Here is a 24,688-nt window from a genome sequence, read left to right as displayed (position 1 = left end):
ACCTTTAATTCACCGCAAAGTACTGGTCAAGATGACCAGGATGAGCCAGGGATGGCTACAATGAACCATTCCAAGCAGCTGGACAAGTTTTGCATTTGGAAAACTCCTTGTTGATACAGGGAGGATTTCCTGAGCCACCCCCCCCCCCGAAAAAAATACAAATAGGAACCCCTTTGTTCCTAACCAAGGTATTCCAGCAAAGAGCAATGGTGGGGGGCCAAGGGGAAGGGGAAGAAACACTATAGATGGATGGTAGGAAAAAGAGGAGGGGGTTGCCAGCTGAAGTGTAAACAAAAAAGCCATTGTACTCCATCCCTGATGTTAAATAAGGATGTTTTCAAAGGAGGGGGGAAAGGAACATCATGAAGCGCAGGGCAAAGGCATGGAAGCAATTTGAGTCCCCATTCAGAAACAAAATGGATTGAAAGGGAGCTTCCTTCCTTTCACTGGTGGTCTTCAAAGGGGTTTCCTAAGCGGATACGATTTTCAGTGTGATGAACCGCCAGTTCATGTTTTGCTTCTGGAAAACAGCCCGCTCGTACTAGGACAGGCAGACGGAACTTTATTTCAGGCATTGGGCCCCAAAAATGCAATCCATAAAAATCACATGGGACAGAATTCAAGATTCTGCTCCTCTGCTCACAACAGGATACCTTATGCCACCAGACTTGAAATTCTGGGCTTAGAAGCCTTAGAACTACGCCGCCTTCGGTCTGACCTAAACATACCTCATAAAATTATCTGCCACAACGTCCTTCCTGTCAATGACTACTTCAGCTTCAACCGCAACAATACACGAGCACACAATAGATACAAACGCTCCAAACTCGATTGCAGAAAATACGACTTCAGCAACAGAGTGGTCAATGCCTGGAATGCACTACCTGACTCTGTGGTCTCATCCCAAAACCCCCCAAAACTTTAACCTTAGACTGTCTACTGTTGGCCTCACCCCATTCCTAAGAGGTCTGTAAGGAGCGTGCATAAGCGCACCTGTGTGCCTTCCGTCCCTGTCCTAATGTCCCCTTTTATTCATATTAATTAAATGTATCAATTCATGCTTATACTTATATATATTATCTAATACGTACTTGACAAATAAATAAATGAATGAATAAAAAAATGAATGAATAATACAGGGTCAAAAGAAGCAATGGGTCGATACAATCAACCACACCCCTGTCAACCACAAGCAACAGCAGCTCGACTTTAGAACCAGACTTGGGAAGTACCAATGAACAATGGCAGAGAGACTAGACCCATGATGGCAAACGTATGGCACGCGTGCCACAGGTGGCATGCGGAGCCATATCTGTGGGCACGCCAGCGTTGCCCTAGCTCAGCTCCAGCATGCATGCGCGTGCTGGCCAGCTGATTTTCGGGCCTTCCAGGCCCACCGGAAGTCGGGAAACGAGCTGTTTCTGGCCTCTGGAGAGCCTCCGGGGATGGGGGAGGCCGTTTTCGCCCTCTCCAGGCTCCAAGAAAGCCTCTGGAGCCTGGGGAGGGTGAACAACGGGCCTACGAGGCCCACTGGTAACCTTTTTGCCACCACGTGCCAAAAGCGGGAGGAGCACGGAGGGGTCGTGACCCCCCACGCTCCCCCCGCTTTTGGCATGCGACAGCAAAAAGGTTAGCCATCACTGGACTAGACTATTGCATTGGGAAGACTGCTCTTAAATCCTGCTTCAGGAAGTGACCTCAGGATGTCTAGGCCTTGCGGGGAGGAAAGATATTGTTTGCAATTCTGGAAGGCACGCATATGTGAGCCATTTCCGAGCTGGTTAGATCTGCCACATGCCAGAGGATGCCACCTAGACATTTTCTTCCCCTATTATCTCTTCCACTCACAAAGCAGACCTTTTTATATAAGGAGGAAAATATTAAAAATTCATTCCCATTTTATAAGCCACATGTACTTTTTCTATGGGAGAGACGTACGCCGAGCTTTCCAAAATCTAGGTGCTAGATGGGATTTTTAGTTTAGAAAGTCTTCGCTTGATTTATTTTGGCTAGACTTCCAAAGTGTTTTTAATAGAAAAATGAGATAAAGAGATTTGAAATAGATAAATAGATTGTGATGCCTCTGACAACATTCAGAAGGCAGAAGGTGAATTCTCCAAGGGCAACAAAGCTACCTCAAGCAGCAGAAGTACAACGAAGTAGACACACTCATCTCAGGCCACCCCTTCCCAACAAACACACACGTATCCGCAATAAAATGATAATAGCTGATTAATCTGTAGTCTTAAAGGATTCTAGCAAGGGAGACTTTCTCAACGAGCGTACACTAAATGAGTTGAGATAAAATCTCACAGAATTCTGAGCAAGCAGGTCCAAAAGTAGTTTAGAAAATGTTCTATGTTCTATGAACATTTCTCTGGCTTCAATCAGCAAAAGATCAAAAACCTCCCAGACCATGCCAGCTACATCAGAAGTTGACACACCACTTTTGATGGAAAAAAAAAAGATCATTCCTCCACAGTGCCAGGAACGTAGGATGGTATATTAAAAACCTTTTGAAGAATCTAAGCAGACCCACATTAAGAATCCAAATACACTCACATCGCATACTCAGATAATTGTTATGTAAATGTCGCTCACCAAAACACCAAAAATATACTCTTGGCATTAATATTTAAAATTAAATGCATCAAGCTTGAACTAATCACCTCCCCCCAATGCCTAACATGAATAGAGGAATTTCTAGAGAATGGGAAGATCATCAGCCGCCAGCCATAAATAGCAACGCATGACAAGTGGGTGAAAATATTTTGGACTTTTATTTTCGCTGGAAGACTGTCAAAATCCTTGCCACTTAATCACGCTGAAGACCAAGATATTAGGGGGTTGGGGGGGGGAGAAAGGGATTTATTTTAAAAAGCACACATCTCATCAGGATTCGAGGCCTGGAAAGCAAGTCCTGCCATCAGCAAAAACACCGAGGAGGCAGAAAATAAACACAGCCATCTTGGACTGCAGACAAGCCTTTCAGAATTGAAAAGCAGAAGCTAATTTAAATGAAAACTCTTCCTGAGTCAGCCTTGTCCACTTTTGATTGCAAAAGACACCCACGGAGAGCCATAGTTCTTTTTCCAGCTGTATCCTGTCCCGGCTTAAAGTAAGTTGCATCCTGCAATTCAGAAGGTCAGCCAGCAGCTGAAGCAGTGGCTGGGGGAGGTGGGGGGGGATGGACAAGTGTATTGAAAGACAGAGACAGAGACAGAGACAGAGACAGAGACAGAGAGAGAGAGAGAGAGAGAGAGAGAGAGAGAGAGAGAGAGAGAGAGAGAGATCGAGAGATCAATGCCACCTCCTCCTTTCTTCTATTTTTATCAATGCCATAGATGTTAGTAGGATGTACACTAATCCTGTGCCCATCCTACTATTAAAAGAATATGAAAGAAAGTTGATGTAAAAGGTAAAGGTAAAGGTTCCCCCCGCACATATGTGCTACTCGTTCCTGACTCTAGGGGCCGATGCTCATCTCCGTTTCAAAACCGAAGAGCCAGTGCTGTCCGAAGACATCTCCGTGGTCATGTGGCCGGCATGACTAAACGCCAAAGGCGCACGGAACGCTGTTACCTTCCCACCGAAGGCGGTCCCTATTTTTCTACTTGCATTTTGTACGTGCTTTCGAACTGCTAGGTTGGCAGAAGCTGGGACAAGGAACGGGAGCTCACCTTGTTACGCGGCACTAGGGATTCGAACCGCCAAACTGCCGACCTTTCGATCGACTCAGCGTCTTAGCCACTGAGCCATCAAGTCCCCACTATAGATGTTAAGAAGTACACTAACTAATATGAAAGAAAGTTGATGTAAGTGTCTTCAAAATTATAACTTGAAGCTCCCACATCGTCACCTCAAGGGAAGGATCCTTCTAAGTTATATCTCTTTTTTTTAAATAATATTTTTTATTTTGAATACAAATAATACAAACATAATACATATAAATCTAAATACAAAAAAAGGGGGAAATACCAATATTACAGTGCAAACCTCACACACACACACCCCGGACTAAATTATATCTCTTCTAAGAAACATGGGTACCATCTCTAAAAGCAACATGAGAATTAGGTGGGTTTTTTTAACATCCATGCAAATGTATGAAGGTTTGACAGTATTTCTACTTCAGCGATTCTAGCTGGCTGACACAATCTTAATTTCTTCAGCCGTTCCTTGGTTAGTTGTCCTACTCAATGGAGAAATCTTTTCTTTCCCTCTCAATGGAAGAAAATTGACTTAATTCTAGGACTAGATTTATACAAGAGAGATATTAGAATAACTGGGCAAGGTCAGGCTGGAGATTTTTTTAAAAAAATTATTTATTTTACGTATCTCGCCTTTATTATTTTTTACAACTAATTCAAGGCGATGAACAGATCCAACCCAGCTTCCTCCTCCTGTTTTCACCATAACAACCCTTTGAAGCGAGTTGGGCTGAGAGACAGAGACAGGCCCAAGGTCAGCCAGCTGTCTTCCATGACTAGAACTTACATCTCCTGCTGATTGGCCAAAGGTCAGCCAGCTGTCTTTTATAACTTAGGTGCAACTAGAATTCACAGTCTCCAGGTTTATAGCCTGGTGCCTTAAACACTAGACAAAACTGGCTTATGAATTTTCTAAATAGATGTACTGGACAAAATAGTAACCAAGAGATAGGGAGAAAACGGTCCCATCTAGAATTATTGGTACATGTTTAAAAATGTGGTTCCCCCTAAGGGAAAGATACCTCCTGCAATTGCAAGTGAATTAATCCTTCCTCCACCCTGCTTTTTCTAGTTTTCTTAGCAGTAGACCTAGCTATGGCAGTACCTAAACAAGACTGGATGAGCTCAAAAAGAACTAAGCATAGTTAGAACTGGTAAGTAGTTGGTAAAGGTAAAGGTTCCCCTTGCACATATGTGCTAGTCGTTCTCGATTCTACGGGGCGGTGCTCATCTCCGTTTCAAAGCCGAAGAGCCAGCGCTGTCCAAAGACGTCTCCGTGGTCATGTGGCCAGCATGGCTAAACGCCAAAGGTGCACAGAATGCTGTTATCTTCCCACCAAAGGTAGTCCCTGTTTTTCTACTTGCATTTTTTACGTGCTTTCAAACTGCTAGGTTGGCAGAAGCTGGGACAAGTCATGGGAGCTCACCCCGTTACACAGCATTAGGGATTTGAACCGCTGAACTGCCGACCTTTCGATTGACAAGCTCAACGTCTTAGCCATTGAGCCACCACGTCCCTTAGGTAATCCAAGTAGTTGAATGGGAGCCTAAATCCCTGTACTATATATTATATTAGGATGGCAGATACAAATAAGAAGCTAATGGCAAATCGCTTCTATACATTTCCAAAAAAAAGTCAAATCGATGTGTACATAAAGTCATCAGAACTTAAAGTTCACTCAAAGGAGACGGATCCTTTTATCTTGGAGGTAGAATACACTATGTCAAGAGTTGTACTTCAACTCTTTTCCATTTTTTTCCTAAGATTGCATGGTGAAGGTACTTTCCTGTCTTCTTCTCTTCTGAAAATCACTCTTTTCTTCTTCTTTTTTTTTTAAAAAAAAAAACATTCTGATGTCCAAATGGTTAGGAGCTACTCATCTTCTTCTCCTCATTTAAAATTGAAGAGCAACATTACTGAAGTGAACAGGTGTATAAAAAGGTTCAGGCTGCAATCATAATAATGGAACTTGATTTTTCCTCACTAGCGTCTTTCCCCTTCTCGAGAATGCCCCGTGTAATTCTCCCTATTTTGCAAGAATGATTAGTGTACATCATTGTATGCAGCAGCAAAATTGTTCAACTGACTCAGGTCATTGAGTCAAGAAAGAATTGAAAGGTAAAGCCATCCAACTGAATAATGGTAAAAAAAAGAAAGAAAGTCTGGCATTTTCCAAACCAAACCACCACTTACATTTACCTTTAAACTCAAAAAGAAGGAACTCTACTGTAGTTCTGCAGGACTGGTTTATGAATCCCAATCCAACAATATTCACAATATTGCTTTTTTAAGTTTTTTTTCCTCATGCCATCACTGTTGAACACATAATTCCCACACTACTATCTTATGTCTAAGTATATTTATCCATGTAGTGTGGCTGTATTACTGTTATCCTTCTCATCTGTTCCACTATCTTCTCTTATTGGTATCATTATGATTATTATTACTTTGATATTTGCTTATGATTACTATTCTATTCTATTCTTTCTATTCTATTCTATTCTATTCTATTCTATTCTATTCTATTCTATTCTATATTCTATTCTATTCTATTCTATTCTATTCTATTCTATCCCTATCCCTACTCCTACCATACCCTATTTCTCTTCTAGTCTATTCCATTCCATTCTATTCTACCCTTACCTCTACCAAACCCTATTTCTATTCTAGTTCATTCCATTCCATTTATTCTATTCTATTCTATTCTATTCTATTCTATTCTATTCTATTCTATTCTATTCTATTCTATTCCTATTCCTATTCCTATTCCTATTCCTATTCCTATTCCTATTCCTATTTCTATTCTAATCCATTCCATTCCATTCCATTTTTTCTATTCCATTCCATTCCATCCCATCCCATCCCATCCCACTCTAATAAGATGAAGCAAAATCTGAAGATAGAAACGTTGCTCCAATTAGGGGCCACAACTGACCCAGATATATTTTTAAAAAATTTTTGAGCAAGCATGGGCAAGAAAAGAGGCAGTTTAGGATCGGGGTTAAAGCACCAGACTATGAGTTCTAGTCCCACCTTAGGCACAGGCATGAAGCCAGCTGGATGACTTTGAGTCACTCACTCAGCCTTAGGAAGCAGGCAAGGAGAAACCACTTCCGAAAATCTTGCCAAGAAAACTGCAGGGACTTGTTCAGGCAGTTGCCAGGAGTCAACATTGACTCAAAGGCACACAAACACACACTCATACAATTGTCATGGAATACTACCCAACCTTCTCCAGGTTTCTTGAACCGTTTCAACTCTTCCTGACTGGTGTAATGAAAAGTCATTAAAGGCATCCACTTAGAATTTACACCTCTTGCCTCTGGCCATGCAAATAAGTACCAAATCTTCTTTTAAGCTGCCAGTTATCCAAAATCTTGCAAAATCATATCAAGGGAGCTCGGTCAATTTTTGGGTTCCTTAAAGCAGCCTTCCCCAATTGGTGCTTTATAGATATAGTTATGCTATAATCTATAAAGTATATATAAAGTCTGGCATATATCTTATACCAGACTTCAAATTTTGGGTTTAGACAACTTAGAACTATGCTGACCTAAGCATAGTACATAAAATTATCTGCCACAATGTACTTCCTGTCAATGACTACTTCAGCTTCAACCACAACAATACACAAGCAAATCATAGATACAAACTCACGGTAAACCGATCCAAACTAGACTGCAGAAAATACGACTTCAGCAACAGAGTGGTCAATGCCTGGAATGCACTACCTGACTCTGTGGTTTCTTCCCCAAACCCCCAAAACTTCAAGCTTAAACTGTCTACAGTTGACCTCACCCCATTCCTAAGAGGTCTGTAAGGGGCGTGCATAAGTGCACCAGCGTGCCTACCGTCCCTGTCCTAATATTCCTTTTTACTTACTCCTTTCATGTATTCAAATTATGTTTATACTTTTACCTGTTATCTTATATATGCTTGACAAATAAACATGACTTATGCTGCAACCCTCATAATTCCTAAAGTGGTGACAGTGTATAAGATAAAAATACTGGTATCTGCTCTGACTCAGCCACAATTTTAATACTCCACACATTTAATGGAGATTTATTTTTAAGCGTGTAAAATCATGCTTAATGGCATAATCATAACAGAGCCTGATGATCTAAAAACTTTCAACAACAGGGGCCCAGAAGAAAAGGACAAATACAATTTCCTGCCTTCTTTGCAGAGGTGAAAATTGAGAACAGACCTGGAAAAGACCTGCTTAAAACGTCAGGTTTTCATGGAAAAAAGAAGCACGCAAATGTCCTGTCCAATGGTGCAAATTTTGCAAGGAGGTTCATTAAGTGGGTACTAAGAAAAATGGCACACACCCTTCAGTTAATTAGGAACTACTGTGCACAAAGAAGGTTATTTTTTTTAATGAGACATAAATCTGGTGGAAAGCCCAGATTCTATAAAGATTTGCAGAAGCTTTTCACACCGAGTTTAGGGCTCCTGGGCCTGCATGTTCAACTTTTACAGAACCCTCTGGCATATGAGAAGTTACTGATGGCTACAAAGGGTCTTAAATAGCTGCTTATCCTTTCCTAACTAGAAACCAGACTAAATCAAATCAAAATCCACCATGTGCATTTTTCTATTACTTTCGGACCTCAAGATTTTGCTACCTTCTATGACAAACCACCTTCCCTTTAAAAACCAGTGCTCCAGATCAAATTGTAAGCTAAATTATCTGAATCTCATTTAAATTGGGCTCACATATCCCATTAAGCCATAATAGACTTGGCCTATTATGACTGCTCTTTAGAAGGCCAGATCCTGAAGATGAAACTCAAATACTTTGGCCACTTAATGAGAAGGAAAGACTCCCTGGAGAAGAGCCTAATGCTGGGAACGATTGAGGGCAAAAGAAGAATGGGACGGCAGAGAACGAGGTGGCTGGATAGAGTCATTGAAGCAGCTTAAATGGACTCTGGGAGATGGTAGAGGACAGGAAGGCCTGGAGGAAAGTTGTCCATGGGGTCGCGGACAAGATTTCGCAACTAACAACAACAAGAGTTGGCCTGCAGCAAGATTGGCTTTCACACAAAATTGGAAAAATAAAAGAGACCCCCCTCAGAAGAAGAGTTATTAAATAAGATATTGACTTGTGCTGAAATGGACAAGTCAACGCTGGAACTCAAAGATAAGAGTTGACGCTGGAACTCAAAGATAAGAGTGAGACGGATTATTATGAAATCTGGAATAAAATGTATCATTGGTTGGAGAGGAGGAGGAATGTTGGGATAAAGGATTATAAATAAGTTGAACGTTTAGAAATATCTATGCTGGTATTCTGTGACAAATATGAATGGAATTGGTATTGATGTAACCTTCACAGACGAAAAAATTTATGTGTTTGAATTGTGGTTGATGGAAGCCGGTCTGTCTTGATTTTAGGGTTAGTTTTAAAATTTTAATATTGATTTTAATTGACAAGTTTTAAATTATGGGCCAAATTTATAAATTATTTTAACTTTATTTTTAACTGTGATGTTTGTATAGATGTTTTTATCTTGGCTGTTCACCGCCCTGAGTGCGAAAGGAGAAGGGCGGTATAGAAATTTGAATAATAAATAAATAAAAAATAAATAAAATAAAATATACTTATATAGCAAAAAGGAACTGTATTTGTTGTAAGGTAAAACTTGACGGAAATGTTCAAACCGGAAAGTCACACCATGTCCAATGTTTTTAATTGTATTATTAATAAAAAACTTTAAAAAAAAAAAAGAGTTGGCCTGGTTTGAAATGAGCAGATTTGGTGAACCCAGTCACTTTTTAAACTCTCATTTAAAATCCAGCATTATGAGGGAATCCAGCCAACAGTCAATATTCTGAACAGGTTTTTTATTTGTAGCCATAATTAAAAAGGACAGCATCAGAAAACAATGACTAATTAAAATACAAAGAGCAAAAGAACACCAAAATATCTACTCCATCAACACAGATTTAGTTATAAGATCTGCCAAGCTAGCCTTAAAATTTGGGTCAGTGGTTACCATCCCGGGCTAAAATTTCTGGCATTTGAAAATCAAATTTGAGATTCATTCTCTCTCTTTCTTGCACATGCATACACATACACACAAACACACACACACACACATACATCTACAGCAAGTTATTCTGGCAGTGGATGCTCCTGGTCCAGCCAGCCATAACCTCTTCAAGGACATTCCATTCCTGCCCACAACCTCCAGCCAGCATTGTGTTCTCATTGAGCATTTGAAGTCTTCATCCAGCTCATTTTAGGAAATTTGGAGGAATGATACTGTAAGCTCTTCAAGTCGAATGGGTATCAACTGCCACCTTATGCTTGCTTGTGCTTCTCTGATATGCAGTGACATACTGCCACGATCTTGGGGAACGAAGGGGGGAATGCTTGGGGAAACGAAAGTAACTTCTGTGCCTCCTTGAGACACTGCCTCAAGGTCACACAGCTGGAAGAAGGAGGGAGCTGCACATCAAACTGATTTAAGACTAACCATTATGGAAAAAAAAAATTGTCTGACACCTGATTGGTTACACTGGGGTGGGCAGTGAGAGATAGTTTATGGAGGCAAAAGTAGAATTTATGGATTTTGGCTGGCAATTCTCAGTTTTGGCTATGAAGTATTGCAATACACTTAATCTCTGATAAAATTATACCTTTCTCAACAAATGGAGCCAAGGACCGTATCTATTTAGAGGTTTAAGTTGTGGCAAATCCGACAATGAGTTTCTTTCTGTTGTGCATGGATAGTTTTGTCCTGCCAGTGGACAGGAGCTCAAGAAAACTGACCTTGTTTTTTTTTTAGAAAATTATCAGTGCCTGCTTTGAAAACGATTCAGATCTCGTGCAAACATGGCATCTCTCTGGCAGCCTGTCCTATTTTTTCAAATTTCTGCTTAAGTCCTCAAAAATAATGTCATTGCAGAAATGATGGCACCTTTTCTCAGGCATACAAAGAGATCTGAGAAACATTGGGCTGCTTTAATGAATTGCAGAGATGCTATGTTGGCAGGAAATCCAAAACATTTCTTCCTAATAATTTCTAAAGCACGCGCTGCCCAATAATTTGATGCATTCTCAAGCTGCCTGATTATAAGCTTTCTCTCCGACTGGGTACCCATTAAACAGAGAGGAGGAGGTGATGAGTGACATTATCAGACAAAGCCATGGGTGCCAGCAGGTGAAACTATCATCAATCAGAGTACGTTCACTAGGTATTAATGGTTGGAGAAGATCCAAGTTGGCTTCTGTTAAGGAATAAACACAGAATTACTTAACCCTGTATAGGGACTTGCTGGAAATCCCTTTTGTTTTGTTTTCATTTCAAGTACTAACAGGTTTAAATTACGCAGACATGTAAACTTGTTGGAGAAGAAAGATGGAATTCACACACCAGGGTTGTAAGCCATGGTTTGGATAGATCCCATTTAGTGAATAAATCATGCCAATGATTGTAAGCCATGGATCGGACTCATATATCATGCTACATCATGAGCAATGGTTTGTAAGACACAATTGCTTGGCTTCATGCAAGATGCTAAATAAATTTTTAAAAGCATCTGAAGCAGTGGTGAAATCTAAAATTTGTTACTACCGGTTCTGTGGGTGTGGCTTGGGGGGGAGTAATGTGACTGGGTGGGCGTGGCCAATATTTTTTTTAACTTTTAAAACCATTTTTTCTACAACCTCTTCGGCAAAGAGGTTGTAAAAAAATGCTTTCAAAGGCTCTGACGATCCTAGCTGAGTTGCCTGATCGGCAGAGGCTTTTTTAAAAAGCCTCTGCCGATCAGGCAACACAGCTTGGATCGTCAGAGGCATTTAAAAGAAAAAAAGGGGTTTTTTTCTTTTAAAAGCCTTTGACGATCCCAGCTAAGACGCGCGATCATTAGAGGCTTTTTTTTTTTTACTTTTAAAAGCATTTTTTTGGCCGAAGAGGTTGTAGAAAAAATGCTTTTAAAAGTAAAAAAAAAAGCCTCTGATGATCGTGCGGCTCAGCTGGGCATGGGGGGGGGCGGGGGGGGCGCAAGGATTTTTGCTACCGGTTCTCCGAACCACCCACCTCCATCACTACCGGATTGGGCGATCCGGTCCGAGTCTGAGAATGATATACAGGTAGTTCTCACCTTACGATCACAATTGAGCCCCACATTTCTGCTGCTGAGCAAGACAGTTGTTAAGTGAGCTTTGCCCCATTTTACAACCTTTCCCGCCACCGTTTTTAAGTGAATCACTGCACTGTTTAGTTAGTAACATGGTTGTTAAGTGAATCTGGCTTCCCCATTGACTTTGCTTATCGCAAAGGGGGAATCACGTGACCCCAGGACCAATGGTGAAATCCAAATTTTTTTACTACTGATTCTGTGGGTGTGACTTGGTGGGCGTGGCTTGGTGGGTGTGGCAGGGGAAGGATACTGCAAAATCTCCATTCCCACCCTACTCCTGGGGGATGGATACTGCAAAATCCCCATTCCCACCCCACTCTGGGGCCAGCCAGAAGTGGTATTTGCCGGTTCTCCGAACAACTCAAAATTTCCGCTACCAGTTTACCAGAACCTGTCAGAACCTGCTGGACTTCACCCCTGCCAAGGACACTGTGACTGTCATAAATATGTGTCATTTTCCAAGCATCTGAATTTTTTTCATCTGATGACACGGGGGATGCTGCAACGGTCGTAAGTGTGAGAAATGGTCATAAGTCACTTTTTTCAGCACTGTTATAATTTTGAATTAAAGAATAAACACAGAATTACTTAACTCTGTATAGGGATTTTTTTGAAATCCCTGTTTTTTTCTTTTTATTTCAAGTAGTACACAAACTGTTGTAAGTCAAGGACTAGCGTATTTTTCGGAGTATAGGACACTCTGGATCATAAAATGCATCTACCTTTTTTGGTGAGGAAGACAAGAAAAAGAAATCTGCCTCTGCCTCCCAGCAATTTTGCCTCCTTGCAGCAAACAGCAAACAGCCTGCTTTACTTTCATTTTCGTTTTCAGCATAGCTTGATTAGCACAAGGAAAAAAAAAAAATCTGCTCCCAGCAATTGACCTCTTTGCAGCAAGCAGCAGAGCTTGCTGTTTTGAGAGCAAAACAGCTGAGAGTCGGGAGGCTGATCCAATCAACTTTTGCTAATTAGTCTGTGCTGAAGCTGAAATGGGCTATTTCTTCTTGCTGCTTGCTGCAAGGAGGTAAATTGCTGGGAGGCAGAGGCCAAAGGGTGGGGGCCAGTGGATGGGAGGGGCTACATTTTCACTCCCTTTTAGGGGGGAAAGTGTGTCTTATACTCTGAAAAATATGGTACCTGTATTAATTTCCTCCTCCACCCACCCACCCACCCAATCACTCACACAACATATATAACTTACTGTGTCTGCATGAAGCAGCATGCAGGTTTCAGCAAATTCTGCCAAATCCCAAGAATCGGGGATCGAGAGTCACTGCAACTCAAGGATGAGTTCTGCGGGAAGAATAAAAGAAAGAAAGAAAAAACATTTTTAACAATATGTCAGGTAAACACACTTAGGGAAGTAGATTCGATCATTCTGAAGCAGTGGAAAAATTCTTGACCGAGCTGCACCAATTCAAAGCATAGGTAAGATTTCACACAATAGCAATAGCACTTAGACTTATATACCGCTTCACAGTACTTTACAACCCTCTCTAAGCGGTTTACAGAGTTGGCATATTGCCCCCAACAATCTGGGTCCTCATTTTACCGACCTCGGAAGGATGGAAGGCTGAGTCAGCCTTGAGCCTGGTGAGATTTGAACTGCCAAACTGCTGGCAGCCAGTGATCAGCAGAAGTAGCCTGCAGTACTGTACTCTAACCACTGCGCCACCGTGGCTCTTAAAGAGCTAAGTCTCTTCTCAACATGAATGGGATGTTTTTTAGGAGGGAGATACTCTTTAGGACCTCCCATGCTGGGGAGGAAGTGTTAGAATCCAGACAACGGTTTAAGCAGTATACGGCAGGGATCCCCAACCCTCAATCCATGGACTGGAACCAGTCCGTGCCAGGCCAAAAACCAGCCCATGCAAACAAGCAAAGCCCCATCCGCGGGATTCAGGCAGCATGTGAAATCACGCCCCCTCCAGTCCGCGGAAAAAGCTCTCTCCACGGAATGGGTCCCTGGTGCCCAAAAGGTTGTGGGCCACTGGTATAGGGAGAAAACTAAATTGCCATTTAGAACAAAAGATTAGCTAATTTGGCATGAGTGACAAGTTTCATTACAGAAGAAAAAGACTAGAATTGGTCTGGTTTGCATCTCCGCCTTCCTTCCCTCCAGATGCTCAGGCTACCCTACAGCAGTGGTGGGTTCCTCCCGGTTCGGTCCGGTTCGGCCGAGCCGGTAGCGGTGACGATATGACGTCACCGAACCGGTTCTCCCACCCACCCCCCACGTTATTCTTACCTTTTATTTGGTCCCACCCCCAATCTATTGCTGCCTCCTGAGTCCCAGCTGATGACTAGAGGGAAAAAAACTGTTTAAACTCTTGCCGCGGGGCTTCAAAGGGCCGCCCTACAGCTGATCAGTGTTAAAAGCAAACAAATGAGTTGGGTCGTAAGTGCGAGACCTTTGAGAAATGACTCTGACCAGCTACCCACGCCCACCTAGTCACATGACCTCCAAGCCACACCCACAAAATAAGCCACACCCACAGAACCGGTAGTAAAAAAATTTAGAACCCACCCCTGCCCTACAGAGATAAAAAATCCTACTTTATTGATGCAACGGAAGTAGGTTTGATCAAAGAGTGGCAGGAAACAAAACTGGGAGTTTCACATCTGATGAGAAAGCTCTCCCAACAATCATCATCATCTTCTTTTAATGACCCCATAATCCCTTGAGGGGTGGGGGGGTCTAGGGAACTGAATGGAGCTGAGTGTTTACTGGCCAGATGCCCTTCCCGTCGCCAATGCGGAGTTATATTCAGCAGATATATTTGCAACATGCCCAAGAGAGAGAAATATTTGCCTCTACCTGGGATCGAACTCACAGCCTCCTGATTGTGAGGCAAGAGCTCCACCTCTAGGCCACCCAGTCTCCCAACCATCCCCAGTTCAAATTCACCACTTTCCACAAGTTGATGCCATGGTAACTATTTGGATCTACTTTTAAACAAGGATTTTTGTGTGTCGTGCACTGAGTCTTAGAACAAAATTTGGATAGCAAATTCTTCATTTAACAGCAGGTAAGGTTTACATATTCTGGAAGCTGTAATATCTACGCATCAGGTGGAAAACACCAGGACCGGGATAATTTGAGAAGTCAGGCATGGATTTAGCAATGTTAAGTAATCTTTAATTAAAGCTATTGTTAACTAGCTATTGTTAACTAAGTTTTAGTTAACTAAAATGGAAGACTTACTTGAGGAGAAGAACAAGGTATAACATACCGTATTTTTAGGAGTATAAGACGCACCGGAGTATAAGACGCACCTACCTTTTTTGGTGAGGAAAACAAGAAAAAGAAACCTGCCTCTGCCTCCCAGCAATTTTGCCTCGTTGCAGCAAACAGCAAACAGCCTGCTTTACTTTCATTTTTGTTTTCAGCATAGCTTGATTAGCACAAGGAAAAAAAAAATTTGCTCCCAGCAATTTACCTCCTTGCAGCAAGCAGCAGAGGCCTGCGCAAAACAGCTGAGAGTTGGGAGGCCGATCCAATCAACTTGTGCTAATTAGTCTGTGCTGAAGCTGAAATGAGCTGTTTCTTCTTGCTGCTTGCTGCAAGGAGGTAAACTGCTGGGAGGCAGAGGCCAAAGGGTGGGGGCCAGTGGGGGGGGGGCTACATTTGGTGTACAAAACGCACCTAAATTTTCATTCCCTTTTAGGGGGGAAAAAGGTTTATCTTATACTCCGAAAAATACGGGTACTTGAGATAAGAAGACTCTTCGATTTTGCAGTCCACTCCCTTCACATTAGAACTACGCCAACTCTAAGTACTTCACCTCCATTAAGTTATTTGTGTAAAGATGCCGACAAAATCCAGGACATTAGCACTAGCAATCTCTAACAACAACCCACCCCAAGGGGGATTTGTTAGGGAAAGCTTAGAAGCTATTAGCAATTTGGCAGAGCTGGAAGCAGCAGTTATTCCCATATCTCTCGCCAAGAAAGCAAATTCAGGTGACCCTCAGTATCTGTCTACATGCTCTGATTTATCACAAAGTCCACGCAACTGAAATTCTGCTCCCACAGAACCGGAATTTTCTGTCCTGTTCTAAATTACGTAAATCTGTGGTGCCAACTGACTGTGGACTTATTTATTTTGGCTTTAACAGTCCTGGCTGGAGTGGGTTGAGGACAAAGAGCAACTATGTGTGAAACTGAATCCCAGGAAATATTCGTCAACATTTATTATAGTTATTTTGTATTCAACAGCCTTTGCTTGTTATTGGCGGTTATTAATTAGTAAGATGCACTTTGGTTTGATATGCACTTATATCTACGCACAAGCCAGAGAAAGCAACAGCTTTACAATATACCCAACATCAACAATAAAAAGTATAATAATAACAATTTAAAACATTAGCCAACCCTGGGTAACCAATATCAAGTGCTGTCATTGGGGGGTGGGGGGGAATTCTGGGTAAAAAAAAGTAGGAATTTTGGAAGGGATTCAACTGGTAGCTAAAATGGTCAAACATAATAACTCTGCCAACGATCATCAGAAGAAACCATAAAAAGGAGATGTTTAAAGTTCACAGGTAGCTCTTAAATTTTCAGTTGCCCACATGTGGTCTTTATGCAGGCCGTGGTTTCCTTCACGGAAGGAAATTTCCTTCATGCAGTTCCCTTCCTGGGAGTAAACTGAGCTTTTAAGAAAAATGAAACCAATATCCAACATCACCTTTACTCGTCCTGCTGAACATTACAGATTACAGATTAACAGTCGGAAGGGATCTTGCAGGTCATCTAGTTCAACCTCCCACCCAAGCAGATCCTACACCATTTTTGACAGACAGGCAGACATTTTTTGACAGACAATCCAAACCAGTTCATCTGTTGCACCTTAAGACAAAATGATGTTAGTAAAATGTTTATACAATCTTTATATGTTTATATGTATATTTTCCTTTATTATATTTTCCTTTTTCTTTCTTTCTTTTCTTTCTCTATTTTCCTTTTCTTTTTCCCTTTTTTTTTTGTTATTCTTGTAATTTTTTTTTTCAGTTTGTATAAGTTTTTACTGCTGTAATTAGAATTCTTACTGTATAAAAAGAAGATTGCACTTGGGCTAGCTCACCCCATTGCATGCAATAATAATTCAATCCTCCAAGCCAAGACAAAAAGTTCCAGAGAATAAAGGACATTTCCCCAGCTTTTATTTTAATCCATGAAAACCAGAAATTTCCCCATTCACATTTTTCTACGCACGTTTGGACTACAACTCCCAGGATTCTATTGACCCTGCTCATGGTGGTGGTGGTGGGGAATTCCTTAAAGTTGCCCCAACCAATCTGGGAAGACAACAGATTGGGGAAGGCTGTAATCTCAGCTCTTTTCAATATATGCACTTTATGAAGATTTGACTACTGCTTTCATTCTTCGTAAGGTTTAAAGCATCTGCAGGTGAAGAGCAAAAACGTTTCTAATTTTTCCTTCAAAAAAGAAGAAGAAGAAGAAGAAGGGGGAAATAATACCTTCCAGGCACCCAACTGGAATATTAAGTTCCAAGATTGTACTTTAAAAAAAAAAAAAGGAATGTTAAGAAGAAGAGATTTATGAGCATTCCTGTGAGGGAAGAGGGTTATTTACTTACACAAAGGCAAGATAATGTAGCTAAGGCTCTCTTTTTTTCAGGATAGTCCACAAACAGGTAGATGGAGAGCGTGCAAACTCAAACACAGAAATTCAGCGAAGTGTAGTAGGAGAGACTTTGATAGACCCACAAAGAAGTGTGCACGTATACACACACACATACAGTACGTGGTGCGGGGGCACATAAGACACAGGGTTTCTTTTTACAAGCTTTTCCTCTGCTACCTAAGTAACAGATCTCTTGGGAAGTTGAGAGGGGAGACTAAGCAGCAGAAGCAGATTAAATCCTAAGCAACAAGGATCCTGTTTTTCATGTTAATGTCCTGCACAATTAGAAGAAATGGTAAAAAAGCACAGAAAGGGATACCAAGACTCAAAAGAGGTGCAATGGTTAAAAAGAGGAGCTTTAAAAAAAAACAAAATGTTTCACTGAACATGATTTTTCTTTTTCCACGGTCCAGCAAAGCAAACCTCTCTGCAACTAACATAACAGGAGAGGGAGAAGGAGAGAGAGAGAGAGAGCAAGAAAGCTAAGCTAAAAGTAAAAATTAACCAAAGCTAAAAGGTTTCACCAGAATCTCTTTTTTTCGGACAGGAACCTTTAGAAGAAGTGAAATCTCGTTTATTTTGAGTCTAAGGTGAATTGCATATCACTTCTCCTTTTACTGCTGGCTAATTTTCAATCAACAGCGACATCAAAGGAAGGAGGATTGAAAGGCTGTTAAATAAATTAGCTTTTTAGTGCAACTGAGATGGGGGAGACCCAGGATAATCTAACGGCTGGAACACGCTATTAAAAAAAAAAAAAAGGCACAGTATAAACGCAGAGGTCCCCGCTAAGCCAAGTCAATAAATACAGAAGACTCGGTTCTTAAACATTCACTCATTCAATCTCTTGGACAAGCACCAGACAACAAGAAAGAACCCAAGCAGATTTGCCACAGCCAGGTCAGAGTGAAACAAATATCCAGCAAAAAAGCAATTGTGGCTTTATTGTGAATTGTGACCCAAACCATTTTCTTTTAAAATATATAAACAGAAGAGAGCTAAAGAAGCAGAACAAAAGTGTGCCTGCCAGTCTCTCTCGCGAACAGTTGGGAGTCCAATCTTTATTAGGACCACTATGGGAAGAAAAAGACTTAATCCCTCTTTTTTCCAGTTTTTATCCATAATTCCATCTCTGCAAACAACCACAGAGCTTAAGAGTTTCTGATGGCCCCAGTGGAGATTTGTTTACTCAAGGCAAAGAGAAGCTCAAGGTATGGGCTTAATGGTAAAAGCACAGCTGAAGAGCAAAGAGGATCCTTTTTACCCAGCATGGAAAAAAAAATTAAGAACTAAATCTTTAATGGAATATGTAACAGGACACCCACTAAGCTAAATGGACCCCTTAGGATGAATAAGGAAAAGGTGGGCTCACCACAGGTAGCATTAACACCCCTGTGTTAAGAGGCACCCAGTGAGATTTGAGATGCCTTGTGTGTGCCTGTTTAACACACAAAGAGGCTGTGTTAGTTCAAAGGTCAGATCTGCACATTGTCATATTCTATTATGTGCTGTTTTGACAACATCTGTTGAAGGTATACTGGTGCGCTGTGAAAGGACACTTCTGCTTCTCCGTCTTCTAAGATAATTTCTCGAGGGGTAAATTTAGGAACTGGTCCAAACAAAAATTCCACACTGCGTATACTGTGTATACATACACAAAACACCAATGCAGATTTTGCAGCAAACCAGTGTTTTCACCAATCAGCTACAGAGATTGCCCTAAATTGTGCTTTCCTTTGCAAATTGGGGAGGGGGAGGCATCACATACCCAGGATCCATACTGGCATCAACTGTCAACTATCTCCCAAAATTAGACCTAACCCCCTTCTGCTCAAAAACAGCCAACCATTTCTTATGAAGGTTTCAGGACTTTCCAATTTGAGGACAGATAAATCACTCAAAGGGAGAGAGGCCATAAGGAACATGCTCTTGCTTCTTCTCCTCTTGGTTAAAAACTGTATTCCTTTATCCTGGAAACAAAAATGGACTTCACTTCAGGGATTCACTGCTAGGGGTTCGCAGGGGTTCGAGAGAACCTCTAGCTAAGGTTCTGTGCAGTTCGGAGAAATCCCACTCCTGGCTAGCCCCTCCTACCCCACCCTGCCCCTCCCAGGAGTCCCCATGCGGCCCGCTTTGGATGCAGATAAGTGCAGGGTGTGTGCGGAGGCTTGGGAAGGGTGAAAAATGGGCCTATCGGAAGTTCAGGAAGGCCAGAAATGAGCCCGTTTCCAGCCTCCAGAGGAGGAGCCTCCTGAACCTGGGGAGGCCATTTTCGCTCTCCCGGAGGCTCAAAGAAAGCCTCTGGAGCCCGGGGAGGACAAAAACGCCCCTCCCACTGTGGTGCAGGAGGTTGACTAGGCCACACCCACCATGGTCCCGCCCACAGCAACCGGGCAGAGAACCCTTGCTAAAATTTTTGAAGCCCCCCCCCCCTGCTTCACCTCCAGAAAAGGTGTCCATCTTTGGCTCTTGCATCCTACCCAATTCCTCAGTCAAAGCAAATTAAATGCAACGGAAAAAAGTTAACTAGCAGCAAGAAGAATGCTACAAGTTAAGGTGCCTTCTGCAGCCCTTTTCCTTGTCCCAACTTTGGGCCACTTTTTCCTCCATTAAAAGAGAAACTGGCAGGTGCTCCCTGATAAGAAGGAGATCAGCTAATAATAGGTGAGCGTCCACCAGGAATGGATGCTTAATTCCAGAAGAGCAACCTGGAACATTCCAGATGTTGCTGAACTTCAAGTCCCAGTTCATCATTCATCCATGCTTCCCAGGAACTAGAATTCTAAAAATGCTAGTAAAGCAGAGAGAACACACCTTGATTGTCACCAATGGGAATTTAAAGGTTCAAAGTACTTCCTACATATTAACATGGTAAACCTTAACAGCCTAATACAGTAGATCTAGGGATTGTACTATGCCTTGAGATGTTGACCTGAGACCAAAGGGAGGTGTTTAAACCATTAAAAAGCTAACAGTTTTTTTTTTCCTTAACTAATGTAGGGCTAGTATTAGATTAGCCAATTTACAGACTTTAAAGTACTATTTATGGAGAAGCCCACTGGATCTGCTGCAATTGTATTGTTTTTTTGCTTACATTGGTATCACATTTTCTGAAGCTTTTCTGGTCTGTTTATGATTGCACTTGGCTGGGGGAATAACTGATTAAAGCTGTTACGTGCATTCAAGATACCTTTTTTTTTTTAATTCTGAAAAGCCAAATTGCTTGTCATTAAGGTGCTTTTAAAGGAAGAGGTAGGGAGGTTCTGGAAGGTTTTACACAATACCGATTTGTTTGCTACGTTTATCTGCTTTCCAAATAATTATCGTGTAACTGTCCCTAGTTCACCATGTCAAAGTCTTGGGTGACTTAAAAGTGTTACTATGCCAGGCTACTAAATACAGATTATCTGCTCATTGTTTTCAGCACGGCTTCTATGGTAACAGCGCAACAGCTGATTAGCAAAGTACACGACTGTTTGTTTAGTGATTTTATAAAATTCCCAAGTCTCAGTCCGGGTCACCAAACCAGGCATTCCTTATCTTGGAACACTTCATCATGCAACAGATTAGCAATCTTTCCTCGTATCTTGTTTTTAAAGAATTGAGAACTTCATTTTACCGTCTCCACAAATTTGCAGCATTTAGAGTTTCGCAATGTTTTGAAAACAGAATGTCTCTGACTACTATCATTTTTTTTTTTTAAAGTAAAACTTCTGGAATGTAAAATATCACGTCGCCGGTGCCTAGATTTCAGCTGAAATAAAAGAAAATAATAAAGTCCCTTCCAACCCCACTTCTTTTTCGCAGAGATCTAGGGGGGTTCAAGTTTCAATTTGTTTATTTCTTATTTTTACCCTACCAATAGCCAGGAAAGAAAAGAAAAAGAAGGTGGAGGAAACTTCGTCACAGAAGGCAGACAGGAACTGAAGCGTTTGAAACAAAAGTCAAAAGAGAGTTCCAAATTCCAAAGAGGGCATTAGAACAATACAAGACATCACAATACATAGATATCTGCTGAGCTCATACTGTACAGAATTACTAAGGGTCTTGGAGCATTTTGCTGTGGCTGTGCTTCGTTCTGTAAACCAATCTTCTCATGTTTGGTACAGAATGTAATACTAGCACCCGTTTCGCATTCTATAGGTTGCCAGTTCAGTAGGGCAAACGAAAGATCCATTTTGGTAGCTCTCGTCAGCACAAACCAACTTCTCAGGAGACGGCGACCTCATCGGATGGTCCCCGATAAGAGTGGGGAGGTTCAGAAGAACAAAGCCAGATCTGGGGTGGTAAGGAGTTTAGCTCCATATTATCACAAGAAATCGTTTCCTGGTTGTTTTCAAAATAGGGTGTTCAATCAGAAATGCTCACCTGGGCTTCTAGACACAAGAAGAAAACTTGAACTCACTTTTTAAAAAGGATTTTAATCTTAAAAAAATGAAATGAAACTGTAACAGCATTGCCAAAAAGGCATTAAGAATTGTTAACCTAATCTTGCAAAGCTTCTTCTCCGGTAACATTGTATTGCTAACGAGGACATACAAAACCTTTGCCAGACCAATTCTTGAATACAGCTCATCCGCCTGGAATCCACACTGTATATCGGACATTAACATGATTGAGCGGGTCCAGAGGTATTTCACGAGAAGAGTCCTCCACTCCTCTACTCACAATAGAATCCCTTATGCCACCAGGCTTGTAATTCTGGGCTTGGACAATCTGGAACTGTGCTGCCTGCAGTCCGATCTAAGCATAGTACACAAAATTGTCTGCTACAACATCTTACCTCTCAACAACTTTTTCAGTTTTAACCACAACACATGGGCAAACAACTGATACAAACTCAAGGTAAACTGATACAAACTCGATTGCAGAAAATACAACTTCAGCATTAGAGTGGTCAATGCCTGGAATGTTCTACAAGACTCCCGGTTTGTTACAGCCCCAAACCCTCACAGCTTCAACCTTAAACTGTCTACCGTGGACCTCACCCCATTCCTAAAAGGTCCATAGAGTGGGCGTGCATAAGCGCACTAGCGTGCCTCCCGTCCCTGTCTTACTGTCCCCATTTATCTGTACTTACTTCCTATGTTTATGTTTATACCTATACCTGCTATCTTGTATATGTTTGACAAACAAAATAAATAAATAAATAAATAAATAAATAAATAAATAAATAAATAAATAAATAAATAAAAATAACAATAAACTGAACTTTGGTGAGCTGCAAATCAAACCACTGATTTCTAAAATTGGATTCATCTGCAGCAAGTAAATTGGGACACAGGGAAGTCAATCAATCAATCTTTATTTATTGATTAGCCCTTGGGCCATATCAAAGGGCAGCGCTCAAGAGACAGGGAAGTCTGGTCATTGGGTATTTTGTGACTGGCCATGCCCATAAAGAGTCAGGGTTAAGGCACCAGGCTAGAAAGTGGGAGACAGTGAGTTCTAGTTCTGTTTTAGGCAGAAAGTCAGTTGAAATGACCTTGAGTTAGTCACACTCTCTCTCTCAGCCCTAGTAGATAGCAATGGCAATATTTCAAATTGTGAGTCACCCAGAGTCATTTGATGAGATGGGCAGCTATAGAAATCAATCAATCAATCAAATAAATAAGCACTTCTGAAATCTCACCAAGAAAAACACAGGGAGTCAGTTGCCAAGAATCAACTAAGACACAAAAATAAAAATGACCACCAGGACAGGCCACGTGGACAAGCCACCATAAGGCCACCATTTTGTGTGACTCTTACGTCTTCAACCTTGCAAAAGACTTAAAATATTGACTACGGCTGTCCATGGGTCAAAAACATCACTGCCAAATTGAAGAAAAATCAAGGATTCCATCAAACAAACAGAATATTAGCCTAAGAATTATAGCCTAAGAACCAGGGGTGGGTTCTAATTTTTTTTACTACCGGTTCTGTGGGCGTGGCTTATTTTGTGGGCGTGGCTTGATAATCATGTGACAATTCTTTAGGATTTAGCAGAGGTACTGGTCTACCAGGCTTTTAACTGCTTGCAAAGCTGTACTGATTTACCCATATATTTTTGCAGGCACTGGCCTACTCATGTATTTTTGCAGGCACCGGTCTACTCATTTGTTTTTGGAGGCACCAGTCTACCACCTAACTGCCTTTTACCACTGATCAGCTGAAGGGTGGCCTTTTGAAACCCCACAGCAAGAGTTTAAACAGTTTTTCCTTATAGCCCATCAGCTGGGACTCAGGAGGCAGCAATAGATTGGGGGTGGGGCCAAATAAAAGGCAAGAATAACACGGGGGGGTGGGGGGACAGGGGGCAGAACCGGTTCGGTGACGTCATATCGTTACCGCTACTGGCTCAGCAGAATCGGGAGGAACCCACCACTGACCTCTACTAATAGAAATGACATGCCTAAAGACTTTTCCATAATGACCCACTCTTACTATCTTCCTCAAGCACACATAATCAAAATTTGGCAACGTCTAAACATTGAAAAGCTTAAAAGTCCAAGTCAAATTCAGCGTTGTAGTGTGTGTGCCATTATTATAAAAAAAATAAATGATTTGTCCAACCGTTGCAGCTGTCAAACCTGTTTTGCAAAATCATCTGACTAGAGAGAGAGAGAAAAAAAAAAAGCAAATTCCGCCACCAACAGCATAAGTCATCATTTGGCAACTGGTTAATTTTCTAATTTGGTATTTTACATATGAAAGCCAGCGAGAATAAATGCACATTCATCCTTTTCCCTTCTAAAGCTGGCAGTGCCAATGTGTTGGCTCGTGAACAGGAAAGACAGAGAAGAGGGGCATCCGCAGAAGTTGAGAAAGGCTGTTGGTTTGAGCTCCAAGCTTGGCAATTTGGTTGCAAACATTTCGTCACCATTCGAGGAGACGTCGTCAGCGCGTTTTGAGTTGTGACGCCCTGACGAGGTCTTCTCTGAATGGTGATGAAACGTTTGCAACAGTGGTGGGTTTCAAATTTTTTTTACTACCGGTTCTGTGGGTGTGGCTTGGTGGCCGTGGCAGAGGAAGGATACTATAAAATCCCCATTTCCTCCCAATCAGCTGGGACTTGGGAGGCAGAGAATAGATGGAGGCGGGACCAGTCAGAATTTTTACTACCGGTTCTCCAATCTACTCCATATTTCTGCTACCGGTTCTCCAGAACTGGTCAGAACCTGCTCAAACCCAC

At 41.6% G+C, this 24,688-nt stretch overlaps 1 protein-coding gene across 21 annotated transcripts in view; it reads right to left on the bottom strand.

Annotated features, from left to right (window-relative positions):
* AKAP13 (A-kinase anchoring protein 13) overlaps positions 1-24,688 on the bottom strand; it is a 278,974-nt gene that overhangs the window by 182,504 nt on the left and 71,782 nt on the right. For all 21 annotated transcript variants that reach the window (XM_034424688.2, XM_087878344.1, XM_087878338.1 and 18 more), the window contains exon 2: positions 13,070-13,161. The gene's annotated coding sequence lies outside the window, so the exon portion shown is untranslated. The remainder of the gene's footprint in view (positions 1-13,069; positions 13,162-24,688) is intronic.

Source organism: Pantherophis guttatus, chromosome 13 (assembly GCF_059756535.1).
Source record: "Pantherophis guttatus breed Tessera chromosome 13, ASM5975653v1, whole genome shotgun sequence".
Taxonomy (NCBI): Eukaryota; Metazoa; Chordata; class Lepidosauria; order Squamata; family Colubridae; genus Pantherophis; species Pantherophis guttatus.
This window is presented reverse-complemented; position numbering and strand designations above follow the sequence as displayed.